This window comes from Triticum aestivum, chromosome 2A, assembly GCF_018294505.1.
Source record: "Triticum aestivum cultivar Chinese Spring chromosome 2A, IWGSC CS RefSeq v2.1, whole genome shotgun sequence".
Taxonomy (NCBI): domain Eukaryota; kingdom Viridiplantae; phylum Streptophyta; class Magnoliopsida; order Poales; family Poaceae; genus Triticum; species Triticum aestivum.
Genome location: NC_057797.1, coordinates 29,003,209 through 29,017,774, shown reverse-complemented (window position 1 = coordinate 29,017,774; position 14,566 = coordinate 29,003,209).

Below are 14,566 nucleotides of genomic sequence, written 5' to 3'. Positions count from 1 at the left end.
GCGGCATGGCAGGGCAGTGGAGGCGTGGCGGCGCGACGGCAGAGGCGCAGCAGCTGTCCGGCGGCGGTCCGGGGCTTCTCACGTGATGTTTCAGGCGGTTACCCGCCCGCCAAAATTATATGGGAAGGTCATCTTTACGTGAACATGAGGAACGAGGGAGGTGATTACACAGGTTCCCATAAAAAAGTTCATGAGAGCTGTTGGAGGCTTTTTCCTGCCCCAAATTCCCTTAAACAGTAGTTTTTTGGGGATAAGGGAGCTTTTGGAGTTGCTCTAAGTAAGTTTATGGAAAGTTGCAGCATTGTTCTAAAAAATTGCAAATATGTTTTGTTGTATTGAGCATTTGTGTATTTCCCACTGGAGGGGCTAGGCTGCTAGGAAGTAGATGTTGTTCGGGGAAAGGTCTCAAATTTGATTGCTCAGTTTCAGTGGGATAGCAAAGCCAACTCCTCACAGCAAAAACCCTGCATTCACTACAAGAGAGCATACCATTAGGAGGAACATATGCTATACACCGGGCACTGGATCTTCCGCTGACGTTGTGGTGGCCCTAGTGATGTTGGAGGGCGTCGGTGTCGGGGAGGAGGCCGATAGTGACGGGGTGACCACACAGGGGGCGCGCCGGAGACCCGGCGGCACCACCCCATGAGGGTGGCGGCTTCGGGAAGGCCAGATCAGCATGGGAAACCCAGTGGCACCACCCTGGGAGGGCAACGGCATCCAGAACGAGGTAGTAGCATCGAGGATCGAGGAGACGACAAGGCGGAGGGGATTAGGGAGGAGGACAGGAGGAGCAGGGGAGGCGGTGGTGGATATGTTTACAGGCATGAATGGCCGCACTTATAAGGTGCGGCCATCTCAACCGTGAACTGACAGGCCACAATGACGACCCGTCTATGGTGCCCATGGCCCGTCGGCTATGGACAAAGAGGCCCGTCAGTGGTCAGCAGGGTTTTGGGTACCGGGCAGAAAATTAGGATACTGTCCGGTATCCGCGTTTCTCGCTACCCCATGAGAAAGTTGCGTACCGAGCAAAAAAATTTGAATTTTATGAAATTCACCGGCAACAGTATGGTCAAGTAGGACAGGTAAGGTGCAGTGGTTTGGTTGTAAATATGATTGTCCCATCTCCGCGAACCTGTTGGTTCCTTCTTCGAGTCCCGGTATTTCCATCTCTGCTGGGTTTTTTTGGGTTAACCAACTGTTAAATAAAAATTCACAAACACAGTTGGAGAATCGGTCCCACCACCACGCATAGGTTGAGGACGGACGGTGAGAACCTACCACTGCGCCAACAACGAGTTCGCAAACTACTTGAGCTTAGAACTAATATATTCCTAGTTTACAAAATTTTGAATTCAAATTGTGTTTAAAAATTCAAACGATATTTCCTCGGAATTTCATGGTAACCACGGTATACGCGTTTCTCACCCACCCTTGGTATTTTCTTGGGATTCGGTAGCCAAAACGTTGGTGGTCAGACCACTGGCAGGCCAAGTAAAATGAGCCCGCTTGTGATGTACCTCTTATGTTTTGTGTTTTGGTTTCTAAGGTAATTGATGGTTGGTTTAGGGTCGAAGATTTAGGTGTTTAGTGTTTTTGTTTGAACATATTGTTTGGGTCCTATACGTTTTTCATTGGGTCTCGTATATACAAAACTTAGGCGATCTGTCTAGTTAATATCAAGGGAAAATATACCGCGCTACAGCAAAATAGTGCTGACCTCAAAATACGCTATTAGCGTGTTATATTGCGCTATAGCGTGTTATTAGCGACGTGTTCTACACTTATATATTTAGCGAGGCAATTTTTACTATACTATAGCGTGCTCGCTATTTTTCAGTGGTTAATATAGAAGACCCTGGTCGCATATGTGGGTGTTTGAACTATAAGTTGTTGTTTTATTCAACAAAAACAAATAATATAATTAGGGTAGTTTCCTAATACAGTTTGTCTAATTCACATCTAGATGTTTTTTAAGGATGTCACATCTAAGCTCCCACAAATATATAATGCAATAAAAAAACAAAAAAATAGGAAATAAAAATAGACCACAAACAGAATAGGCATCAGCTTAGATGTGACTAGATGTGTCCTAGACAGACCCTTCCTAATATTATTTTAAGCTTATATACATACTTGCAATAGATTTACACAAAAATAAATCCCTCATTTAAATTGATCCTCTATTTATTTAAGTTTGATGGTAAAGAATTTATAATTAAAGTTTGGCTTACCAAAAATATACCTGCACGATGGGCAATCCAGCCGCTGAAATGCGCTGCATGGTATGCATGAACGACCTGATCTGTGTTGTCGTCCACAAGTCGGCCATACAGCGTCATGTGCATAGCAGGGATGTTCCCAATATTATCTATCTATTATTATATTATTAAAGGGGCATGCTACGCGTTCGTCGGCTGACTTTTTCAAAAAATCGGCCGGGGCGCAAGCCGTCCGGTTGTACGACACAAGGCCTCCAGTCATTTCTCTTCTTTATTTTTTGCAACAAGACCATTGTTGCACAATCTCTGTTATAACAGGACCTTTCTTGCAAAAGCATTTCTGACCTCTTGTTGTATTTCTACAACACGACTCTTGTTGCAAAATTTACAACTACATCTCCAGTCTTTTCTCTGTATTCCTACAACAAAACCTTTGTTTCAAAAAAGATTACAACATAAATCATGTTACAGAAGCTCATCGCCCCGTCGTATTCCTGCAACAAGACATTTGTTGAAAAAAATTGCAACAGAGGCCATGTTGAGAAAACTCGTCGATGCGTCGTAATTGCACTAGTTGTGCCACCGTCATTTGAAACTAGTAGTCGAGCACCAGCCTTGTAGCAACGGTGACGATCTTAATGGCAGTGCGGCCTGACGGCCTCCTAGCAACCACGAACAGCTCTACCGCGTTTCCACAGATTGTCAGCCTGGGACGCCATGGCTTGCTGCAAAAAGGGGGGAGTGGGAGAAGTAAGGGATGCTTGCTGCAAGGGATGAGGAAAAGCAATGGTTGCTTGCTGCAAGGGATAGCAAAAGCGCATTGGCTGCTTGACTGGAAGCCGCTTCGTGCACAAGGAACAAAAAGATGTATGCAGTGACCTGAGAAATAGAGGAGACGTGAGATATTTTGGGGGAGAGGGAAAGGCCTTGATTTCTCTAGAAGAGATAAGATTAAGAGGAAGACGTGGGCCAAGATGGCACGTGGCGGACTATAGAGGCGGTCGACGTTCGCATGAGATCCGGCGGCGGAAAGGAAAGCAGGAGAAAAGAAGGGGTGTGCTACACGTCCACCGGCTGATCTTTTCAAAAGATCGATCGGGGCACGAGCCGTCCGATTATACGACACGAGGCCACCAGTCATTTATCTTCCTTATTTTTTGCAACAAGACAATTGTTGCAAAATCTCTGTTGTAACAGGACCTTTCTTGCAAAAGCATCTCTAACCTCTTGTTGTATTTCTACAACAAGACTCTTGTTGCAAAATTTGCAACTACATCTCCAGTATTTTATCTGTATTCCTACAACAAAACCTTTGTTTCTAAAAAAATACAACATAAATCATGTTACAGAAGCTCATCGCCGAGCCGTATTCCTGCAACAAGATATTTGTTGCAAAAACAATTGCAACAGAGGCCATGTTGCAGAAACTTGTAACTGCGTCGTAGTTGCACTAGCTTCGCTGCCGTCATTCACAACAACGCCATTGTTGCACAAACTCAGTTGCGGACATACTCGAGGGAGCCTGTCGCCCGTGGGAGGTCTCCCCCGATTGTTGCAAAGCATCGGTGGCCATAGTAGCCGAGCACCAGCCTTGTAGCACCGGCGACGTGCTTAGTGGCAGTGCGGCCTGACGGCCTCCTAGCAACCACGAATAGCTCTACCACATTTCCACAGATTGTCAGCCTAGGACGCCATGGCTTGCTATACAAAAAGGGGGGAGTGGGAGAAGTAAGGGATGCTTGCTGCAAGGGATGAGGAAAAGCCATGGTTGCTTGCTGCTAGGAGCAGCAAAAGCGCATTAGCTGCTTGACTAGAAGGCGCTTCATGCACGAGGAACAAAAAGATGTATGCGGTGACCTGAGAAATAGAGGTGGCATGAGATATTTTGGGGAAGAGGGAAAGGCCTTGATTTCTCTGGAAGAGATAAGATTGAGAGGAAGACATGGGCCAAGGTGGCACGTGGCGGGCGGTAGAGGCGGTCGACGTTCGCGTAGGATCTACCGGCGGAAAGGAAAGCGGGAGAAAAGAAGGCGTGTGCTATGCGTCTGCCGGTGAATCTTTTCAAAAGATCGATCGGGGCATGAGTCGTCCGATTGTACGACACGAGGCCTCCAATCATTTATCTTCATTATTTTTTGCAACAAGACAATTGTTGCAAAATCTCTGTTGTAACAAGATCTTCCTTGCAAAAGCATCTCCGACCTCTTGTTGTATTTCTACAACAAGATTCTTGTTGCAAAATTTGCAACTAAGTCTCCAGTCTTTTCTCTGTATTCCTACAACTAAACCTTTGTTTCTAAAAAATACAACATAAATCATGTTACAGAAGCTCATCGCCGTGTCGTATTCCTACAACAAGACATTTGTTGCAAGAAAAATTGCAATAGAGGCCATGTTGCGGAAACTTGTAACTGTGTCATAGTTGCACTAGCTTCGCCGCCATCATTCGCAACAACACCATTGTTGCACAAACTCAGTTGCGGACATACTCGAGGGAGCCTGTCGCCCGTGGGAGGCCTCTCCCGGTTGTTGCAGAGCACCGGTGGCCATAGTAGCCGAGCACCAACCTTGTAGCACCGGCGACGAGCTTAATGGCAGTGCGGCCTGACGACCTCCTAGCAACCATGAATAGCTCTACCGCGTTTCCACATATTGGCAGCCTGGGACGCAATGGCTTGCTGCAAAAAGGGGGAGTGGGAGAAGTAAGGGATGCTTGCTGCAAGGGATGAGGAAAAGCCATGGTAAAGCGCATTGGCTGCTTGACTGGAAGGCGCTTCGTGCACGAGGAACAAAAAGATGTATCACTACTAGGAAAAGGGCTATAAATAATATGGACACTAATAGCGCACCAGACATGTGGTGCGCCACTACTATATAGCAGTGGCGCACCATGTGTTGGTGCGCCACTAGTGTGATAGACACTAATGGCGCACCACACCCATGGTGTGTCACTACTAACATATTTTTTTCCAAAAATACTAATGGCGCACCGTGCACTGGTGCGCCATTACTAGTTTCAACTAGTAATGGCTCACGACTATCCCCATGTGCCACTACTATCATTTTTTTCTGCAAAACTACTAATGGCACACCACCAGCTGGTGCGCCATTAGTAACCAGGGTTACTAATGGCGCATTTGGGACCAGCTAGATAGTTTGAACAGCCACCTACACACTCACTTTCCCCACTTCATTCTCTCCACCTCCTCCTCCAAGCTTGTCTCGACTGCCTCCTCCTCCTCACCTCATTTGCATCATAGATTCATCCAAATTAAGTGGTTAAATTACCTTTTTTGATAGGTAAGTAAGGGGAAAGCTTTATTTATGTTGTAGATCAACTTTTTTCTCCCTCCAACAACGTGCACATGCACTTTTTATGGCCTAGCTAGATCTATGTATGTTTGTGGTGTTGCATATGTTTGTGGTGTTGCATATATGTTTGTGTTTGCAGGTACCGGTATTTGAAATGCGATAATTGCCAATATTTTGCCGAATGTTGATTCATTTCCGTTTCGGAAAGAATTTTGGCACTATGCATTCTTTTTTGTCCTATTTTTAGGGAAAGTCATGCCAATTTTTTTCTTGGTTCTAAAATATCGTTTTGCTCTACCCCGCAGGCCACCATGGTCCACACGATGACCGAAGGCATCGTGAATAGGTTTTTGAGATCCGCGAAGGCCGAGATGCTTAAAAAGAACAAGACGGAGATAAGATGTCTGTGTCGAAGATGCAAGCTGAAAAGCCTTATTGCGGACCCGGATTCCGGGCAGGTGCGGGACCACCTGCTCTTGCGTGGTTTCATGGATGGCTATTGGTGGCAAGGTGATGAAGATGACTATGAAGTCGTCCATGGGGGACGGGCATGAAATGAGGAAGGGCAGCAAGACAACCATCACGGCGAGGGCGGGCGAGAAGACGAAGAATCTCTAGGACATGATCACAACGGTGATGTTGTACACAGTCATCATGTAGAAGATGTCGGACATGATGATGAGGAAGATCAAGACGAAGGGCATGATCATGAAGATGAAGATGCCGGAGCAGACGACGATGGACCATCGATGGGCTGGGTGCAGGACCCTCATATTCAAGAGCTGATTCTCAAGCAGATGGATAACGCAAGAGCTGCCGCCCGAGAGAAAGCCAAGCTGGATCAACTGGAGATAGACGCGGTTAGTCCATTGTATGAAGGATGCAGGCCCGAGAATACCCGCCTGAAAGTAACGCTCATGGCTCTGGAGATGAAGGTAAAACACAAAATGACCGATGCATGCTTCGGCGAGAACATGTCATTCTGGCACGAACGTCTTCCCAAGGGGAACAAGTGCCCGACCAGTTTTGAGGAGGTGAAGAAAATCGTGTGTCCTCTGGATTTACCACACATGAAATACCATGTGTGCATGAACAATTGCATCATTTATCGGGACGAGCACGCGGAGTATACCATATGTCCGGTGTGTGGCGTCACTCGATACAAGAAGAGGAAGAAAGCTCCTCGAAAAGTGGGCGGTACTTTCCGATCACTCCTCGTCTGCAGCGGTATTTCACGGACCCTAAGGTAGCAAAGCTCCTGCGTTGGCACGCGGATAGGGATGAGAAGAAGCGAGAAGATGACGCAAATGATCCGGAGATAAATAAAAAGACAAGATGCTGAGTCAGCCTAAGGATGGGAGCCAGTGGAAAGCGTTGAACTTCGAACACCCAGAATTTGGGAACGATCCAAGGAACATCGTGCTGGGCGCGAGCACCGATGGAGTCAATCTGTTTGGCAGCCAGAGAAGCACACATAGCACCTGGCCTGTGTTTGTGTGGATGTACAACGTTCCCCCTGGTTGTGCATGAAAAGGAAGTACATTCAATGAGTATGCTAATTGAAGGACCGAAACAACCAGGGAACGACATCAATCTGTATCTGGGGCTGCTGAAAGAGGAGCTAGACACGCTGTGGAAAACGCCAGCCAATACGTGGGACACCGCAGAGAAAGAATATTTCCCTATGAGAGTCGCACTGCTCACGACGGTGTAGGACTATCTCAGTTACGGATATGTCGCGGGGCAGGTGGTCCACGGATTTTCTGGATGCGTTAGGTGCATGGATGACACAACGTATCACCAGCTAGATAGAGATCCCGGGTCTTCGAAAACCGTGTTCATGGGACATCGAAGGTGGCTTCGCGATGATGACCAGTGGAGAAAACGCAAGGATCTGTTCGATGGTGAAACCGAACCCCGAAGACGCCCGCGTACGAGGAGCGGCGAGGAAATAAACGAGTTGTTGAAAAATTGAAAAGATTGCCCACTGTCGGGAAAGAAGCAAAAGGCGCCAGAGCCGGGAAAGAAGCGAAAGGCGCCAGAGCTGCTGCTGAAGGTATGGAAAACGAGGTCTGTTTTCTGGGACTTGCCGTACTGGAAGATACACCGTGTGCCTCACAGCCTTGATGTCATGCATATCACGAAGAACGTGTGCGAGAGTCTGCTTGGTACCCTGCTAAACATGCCAGGGAGGACCAAAGATGGGCCAAAAGCAAGGGCAGACTTGAAATCAATGGGCATCAGGGAGGAGCTTCACGCTAATGATGATGATGATGAGGCGAAGCAGGACACGGAAAGTCATCGCAAAGGCAAAAAGGCCAAGAAGACCGAAAATGACTTCCCTCCCGTGTGCTTCATTCTAAGTCAGGAGGAGATCGATCAGTTTTTCACCTGCCTCGTAGGAGTAAAAATTCCTTACGGTTACGTGGGGAAGATAAGCAGATACCTAGACTCAGCGAAGCAGAAGTTCAGTGGGATGAAGTCTCACGACTGTCACGTGCTGATGATGCAGATACTTCCAGTTGCAATCCGTGGGATCATGGACGCGCACGTCCGTGAAACACTATTTGGCCTATGCAACTTTTTGGACGTCATCTCTCGGAAGTCGGTTGGCGTGAGGCAACTCAGAAGGCTTCAGGAAGTGATCGTGGTGATACTATGCAAGCTTGAGATGTACTTCCCGCCCGCATTCTTCGACGTTATGGTGCATCTGCTGGTCCATATCGTGGAGGATATCATCCAACGCCGACGTTCCTGCACAGCATGATGCCGTTCGAAAGGATGAATGGTGTCATCAAAGGATACGTTCACAACATGTCACGTCTAGAGGGAAGCATAGCCAGGGGCTTTCTGACTGAAGAGTGCATCTCCTACTGCACGAATTATCTAGGCATCGAGAACCCCGTTGGTCTGCCCGTCAACAGGCACCTCGGTAGGCTTGCTGGATGGGGTCACCACGAGGGTCGCGGCGAAATGCATGTCAACTTCGAGGGTCGACTCGCCGACTTTGAAAGAGCAAACCTAGTCGCACTACAACACATAGACGTGGTCGATCCTTGGGTGGTAGAGCACAAAACCTTTATTGAGAAGACGTACAATGACTGAGGCCAACAGAGGACGGACGAAGATATAATCAAAGAGCACAACTCATGTTTCACGCATTGGTTCAAGAAGAAGCTTCTGTCGTACCCTTTACATGAGGATTCTTCCGCGGAAGAAAAACTCATATTCGCCTTGTCACAGGGCGCCGAGCACAACCTGCTGACCTATGAGGCGTACGATATCAACGGCTACACATTCTACACCGAGGACAAGGACATGAAGAGAGATGGTTATCAGAACTCCGGGGTAACGATGGAATCCTACACCGGTAACGACAAGGACAGATACTACGGAAGGATTGAGGAGATCTGGGAGCTGAGCTACGCTGGAGAGAAGGTCCCGATGTTCCGTGTCAGATGGGCCAAGAGCGTCCTAAAAGAAGACCGGTATTTCACCACCATGGTTATACCCGAAGCCAAATCCAAGACCGCGGGCGCAAACGTCACCGCGAAAAATGAGCCATGGGTACTGGCTTCCCAAGTGGACCAATGCTTCTTCATTACTGACCCGTCAAAGCCCAGTCGTGTTGTCATGAGGAGAGGCAAAAGGAAGATCATCGGAATGGATGGAGTCGCCAATGAGCAAGACTTCGACAAGTACGGTGACCCAAAGATGGAACATGACGACGACGATGAAGTGTCATACACCACAAGAAGAAGCAGGACCACCCTACCTAAAGGACGTCCGTTCCACAGAAGAACTCCATTTGCGAAAAAGAAGGGCAAGAAGATTGTGAACAGATAGCTAGCTAAGATCGATTGTATTTAAATTGTAGCCTTCATTTCTCGATTGTATTTCGACATATTGAAATGATATTTCTTCTGTTCTAGTGTCCCCATGAATATTTATTTATGTTTATTATGGTATTGAATTTCTAATTCACAAAAAGTATTAATTTGTTAATATTTTTTGAACTCATGAATATTTTTAAATTTAATTCATGGGCACTTTTTGAATTCATGAATATTTTTTCAAATTTGATGATATTTTTTCATATTAAATATGAAAAAATATTGAATATTCATGAGGACACTCGATCTCGATCGCTATCCCCCCTCGCCAGATCCCCCTCGCCGCCGAGCACCCCTCGCACCCTCCCCCGCTCCACCGCCGCCGAGCAACCCCCGCACCTTCCCCCGCTCCACCGCCGCCGAGCACCCCCCCCCCCCCCGCACCCTTCCCCGCTCCGCTGCCGTCGAGCACCCCCCGCACCCTCCCCTGCTCCACCGCTGCCGGCAACCCCCCGCACCCTCCCCTGCTCCACCGCCGCCGGCAACCCCCCGCATCCTCCCCCGCTCCACCGCCGCCGACGACCCCCCGCACCCTCCCCTGTCTCCTCGCTCTCTAGGCAACAAAAAATCCTAAAAAAATACTAATGGTGCATCGCCAGGGGGTGCGCCATTGTGATACGTCTCCAACGTATCTATAATTTTTGATTGCTCCATGCTATATTATCTACTGTTTTGGACATTATTGGGCTTTAATATCCACTTTTATATTATTTTTGGGACTAACCCATTAACCGGAGGCCCAGCCCAGAATTGTTGTTTTTTGCCTGTTTTAGGGTTTCGAAGAAAAGGAATATCAAACGGAGTCCAAACGGAATGAAACCTTCGGGAATGTGATTTTCTCAACGAATAAGACCCGGGAGACTTGGACCCTACGTCAAGACACAAAAGAGGAGGCCACGAGGTAGGGGGGCGCGCCTACCCCCACCAGGCGCGCCCTCCACCCTCGTGGGCCGCCTGTTGCTCCACCGACATACTTATTCCTCCTATATATATCCACGTACCCCCAAACGATCAGATACGGAGCCAAAAACCTAATTCCACCGCCGCAACTTTCTGTATCCACGAGATCCCATCTTGGGACCTGTTCCGGAGCTACGCCGGATGGGGCATCGATCACAGAGGGCTTCTACATCATCATCCAAGCCCCTCCGATGAAGTGTGTGTAGTTTACTTCAGACCTATGGGTCCATATTTAGTAGCTAGATGGCTTCTTCTCTCTTTTTGGATCTCAATACAATCTTCTCCCCCTCTCTCGTGGAGATCTATTCGATGTAATCTTCTTTTTGCGGTGTGTTTGTTGAGACCGATGAATTGTGGGTTTATGATCAAGTCTATCTATGAATAATATTTAAATCTTCTCTGAATTCTTTTATGTATGATTGGTTATCTTTACAAGTCTCTTCGAATTATCAGTTTAGTTTGGCCTACTAGATTGGTTGTTCTTGCCATGGGAGAAGTGCTTAGCATTGGGTTCGATCTTCCGGTGTCCTTTCCCAGTGACAGAAGGGGCAGCAAGGAATGTATTGTATCGTTGCTATCGAGGATAACAAGATGGGGGTTTTATCATATTGCATGAAACTATCCCTCTACATCATATCATCTTGCTTAAGGCGTTACTCTGTTTTTAACTTAATACTCTAGATGCATGCTGGATAGCGGTCGATGAGTGGAGTAATAGTAGTAGATGCAGGCAGGAGTAGGTCTACTTGTCTCGGACGTGATGCCTATATACATGATCATACCTAGATATTCTCATAACTATGCTCAATTCTGTCAATTGCTCAACAGTAATTTGTTCACCCACTGTAGAATACTTATGCTCTTGAGAGAAGCCACTAGTGAAACCTATGGCCCCCGGGTCTATCTTCATCATATTAATCTCCTACTGCTTAGTTATTTCCTTTGCGTTTTTACTTTACCTTTATTTTACTTTGCATCTTTATCATAAAAATACCAAAAATATTATCTTATCATATCAATCAGATCTCACTCTCGTAAGTGGCCGTGTAGGGATTGACAACCGCTATTCGCGTTGGTTGCGAGGATTTATTTGTTTTGTGCAAGTACGAGGGACTCGCGCGTAGCCTCCTACTGGATTGATACCTTGGTTCTCAAAAACTGAGGGAAATACTTACACTACTTTGCTGCATCATCCCTTCCTCTTCGGGGAAAACTAACGCAGTGCTCAAGAGGTAGCAAGAAGGATTTCCGGCGCCGTTATCGGGGAGGTCTACACAAAAGTCAACATACCAAGTACCCATCACATACCCTTATCTCGCGCATTACATTATTTGCCATTTGCCTCTCGTTTTCCTCTCCCCCACTTCACCCTTGCCGTTTTATTCGCCCTCTCTCTCTCTATCCTCCCTCTCTTTCTCTATTTGCCTCTTTTTGCCCGCTTGCTTTTCGCTTGCTTGTGTGTTAGTTTGTTTGCTTGTCGTTATGGCTAGTCCTTTATCTTCTCCTTTGTCTCCCTAGAGTGAAATTCTAAATTTTAAGCAAAGGGAGGGATAAAATCTAAAATATGCTTGGTATAGAATATGCAATGCTCAAAATAGATCTACTAGGAAGCAATCTACTTCCGTTCTCCTTCGCAATTTCTATGTAGCCATTACTCCTTGGCATAGATATGTTCTTGATACTATTACCGAAGGAAACTTCTTGGGTAGCCATACTTATGATTCTTATAATGCTATGATAGATTTATTTGGCTCACCCCCTCTTTTGGTTAATGGAACTGTATTAACTTTGGAGCATGTAATGCAAAGGCTTGAAATTATTGAATAAGGTTGCTACCGTAGAGTTAATTGAAAATTTGGATAAAAAGATCCACAGCCGAATCTCTCAATATGGATCTAAAGTAGGAGTTACTTTTAAAAATATTAAAGAAAAGGAACCCATAGTTAATGAGAAAATAAATCACGATTCCACTAGGATCAACAAACTTGAGGATATTATTACCAACTTGGGAACCGCTTTTTCTTCCGTAAAGAATACTCCAAGTCCTCCCACTAAAATTGCCAAGCTTATGTATGTTCCTAAAAATAAGGGTGAATCATCTAGTAAGGAAACTGCGGATCTCAAATCTATAAGTATTCATCCCAATCTTTTTGCTATCATTAAGGAACCATTTGTTACAAATGAATTTTTTGATCTGTGCCTAAAAGTTTGATTATTAATAAAAAGAAAGAAATTCCTAAAGATGGTAGATGCCTCATTGAAGAATTGCCTACCAAAGATGGCAATACCTAGATCTATCTTTGCTTGTTATGCCTAGCTAGGGGCGTTAAACGATAGCGCTTGTTGGGAGGCAACCCAATTTTATTTTTATTCCTTGCTTTTTGCTACTGTTTAGTAATAAATAATTTATCTAGCCTCTGTTTTGGTTGTGTTTCTTGTGTTTAATTAGTGTTTGTGCCAAGTAGAACCGTTGGGAAGACTTGGGGAAAGTCTTGTTACACTTGCTGTAAAAAACAGAAACTTTAGAGCTCACGAGAACTGATGTCATTTTATTTTTGAAAGTGATATTTAGTTAATTATTTTTGAAGATGATTAATAGATAAATTCCGCACGTCCAGCAATTTATTTTAGAATTTTTGGGGTTCCAGATCTTGCGCTAGCTACAGATTACTACATACTGTTCTGTTTTTGACAGATTCTGTTTTTCGTGTGTTGTTTGCTTATTTTGATGAATCTATGGCTAGTAAAATAGTTTACAAACCATATATAAGTTGGAATACAGTAGGTATAACACCAATATAAATAAATAATGAATTCATTACAGTACCTTAAAGTGGTCTTTTATTTTCTTTCGCTAACAGAACTCACGAGATTTTCTACTCTAAGTTTTGTGTTGTGAAGTTTTCAAGTTTTGGGTAAAGATTTGATGGATTATGGAACAAGGAGTGGCAAGAGCCTAAGCTTGGGGATGCCCATGGCACCCCCAAGATAATCTAAGGTCACCTAAAAGCCAAAGCTTGGGGATGCCCCGGAAGGCATCCCCTCTTTCGTCTACTTCTATCGGTAACTTTACTTGGAGCTATATTTTTATTCACCACATGATATGTGTTTTGCTTGGAGCGTCATGTATTATTTGAGTCTTTGCCTTTAAGTTTACCACAATCATCCTTGCTGTACACACCTTTTGAGAGAGCCATACATGATTTGGAATTTGTTAGAATACTCTATGTGCTTCGCTTATATCTTTTGAGTTATGTAGTTTTGCTCTAGTACTTCACTTATATCTTTTAGAGCACGGTGGTGGATTTGTTTTTTAGAAACTATTGATCTCTCATGCTTCACTTAGATTATTTTGAGAGTCTTAATAGCATGGTAATTTGCTTAAAATCCTAATATGCTTGGTATGCAAGATTAATAATAAAACTTTCTTATGAGTGTGTTGAATACTATGAGAAGTTTGATACTTGATAATTGTTTTGAGATATAAAGATGGTGATATTAAAGTTGTGCTAGTTGAGTAGTTGTGAATTTGAGAAATACTTGTGTTGAAGCTTGTGATTCCCGTAGCATGCACGTATGGTGAACCGTTATGTGATGAAGTCGGAGCATGATTTATTTATTTATTGTCTTCCTTATGAGTGGCGGTCGGGGACAAGCGATGGTCTTTTCCTACCAATCTATCCCCCTGGGAGCATGCGCGTAATACTTTGCTTTGATAACTTGTAGATTTTTGCAATAAGTATATGAGTTCTTTATGGCTAATGTTGAGTCCATGGATTATACGCACTCTCACCCTTCCACCTTTGCTAGCCTCTCTAATACCGCGGACCTTTCGCCGGTATCATACACCCACCATATACCATCCTCAAAACAGCCACCATACCTACCTATTATAGCATTTCCATAGCCATTCCGAGATATATTGCCATGCAACTTTCCACCGTTCCGCTTCATTATTGTCATATTGCTTAGCATGATCATGTAGTTGACATCGTATTTGTGGCAAAGCCACCATTCATAATTCTTTCATACATGTCACTCTTGATTCATTGCATATCCTGGTACACTGCCGGAGGGATTCATATAGAGTCATATTTTGTTCTAAGTATCGAGTTGTAAGAAAAATAAAAGTGTGATGATCATCATTATTAGAGCATTGTCCCAGTGAGGAAAGGA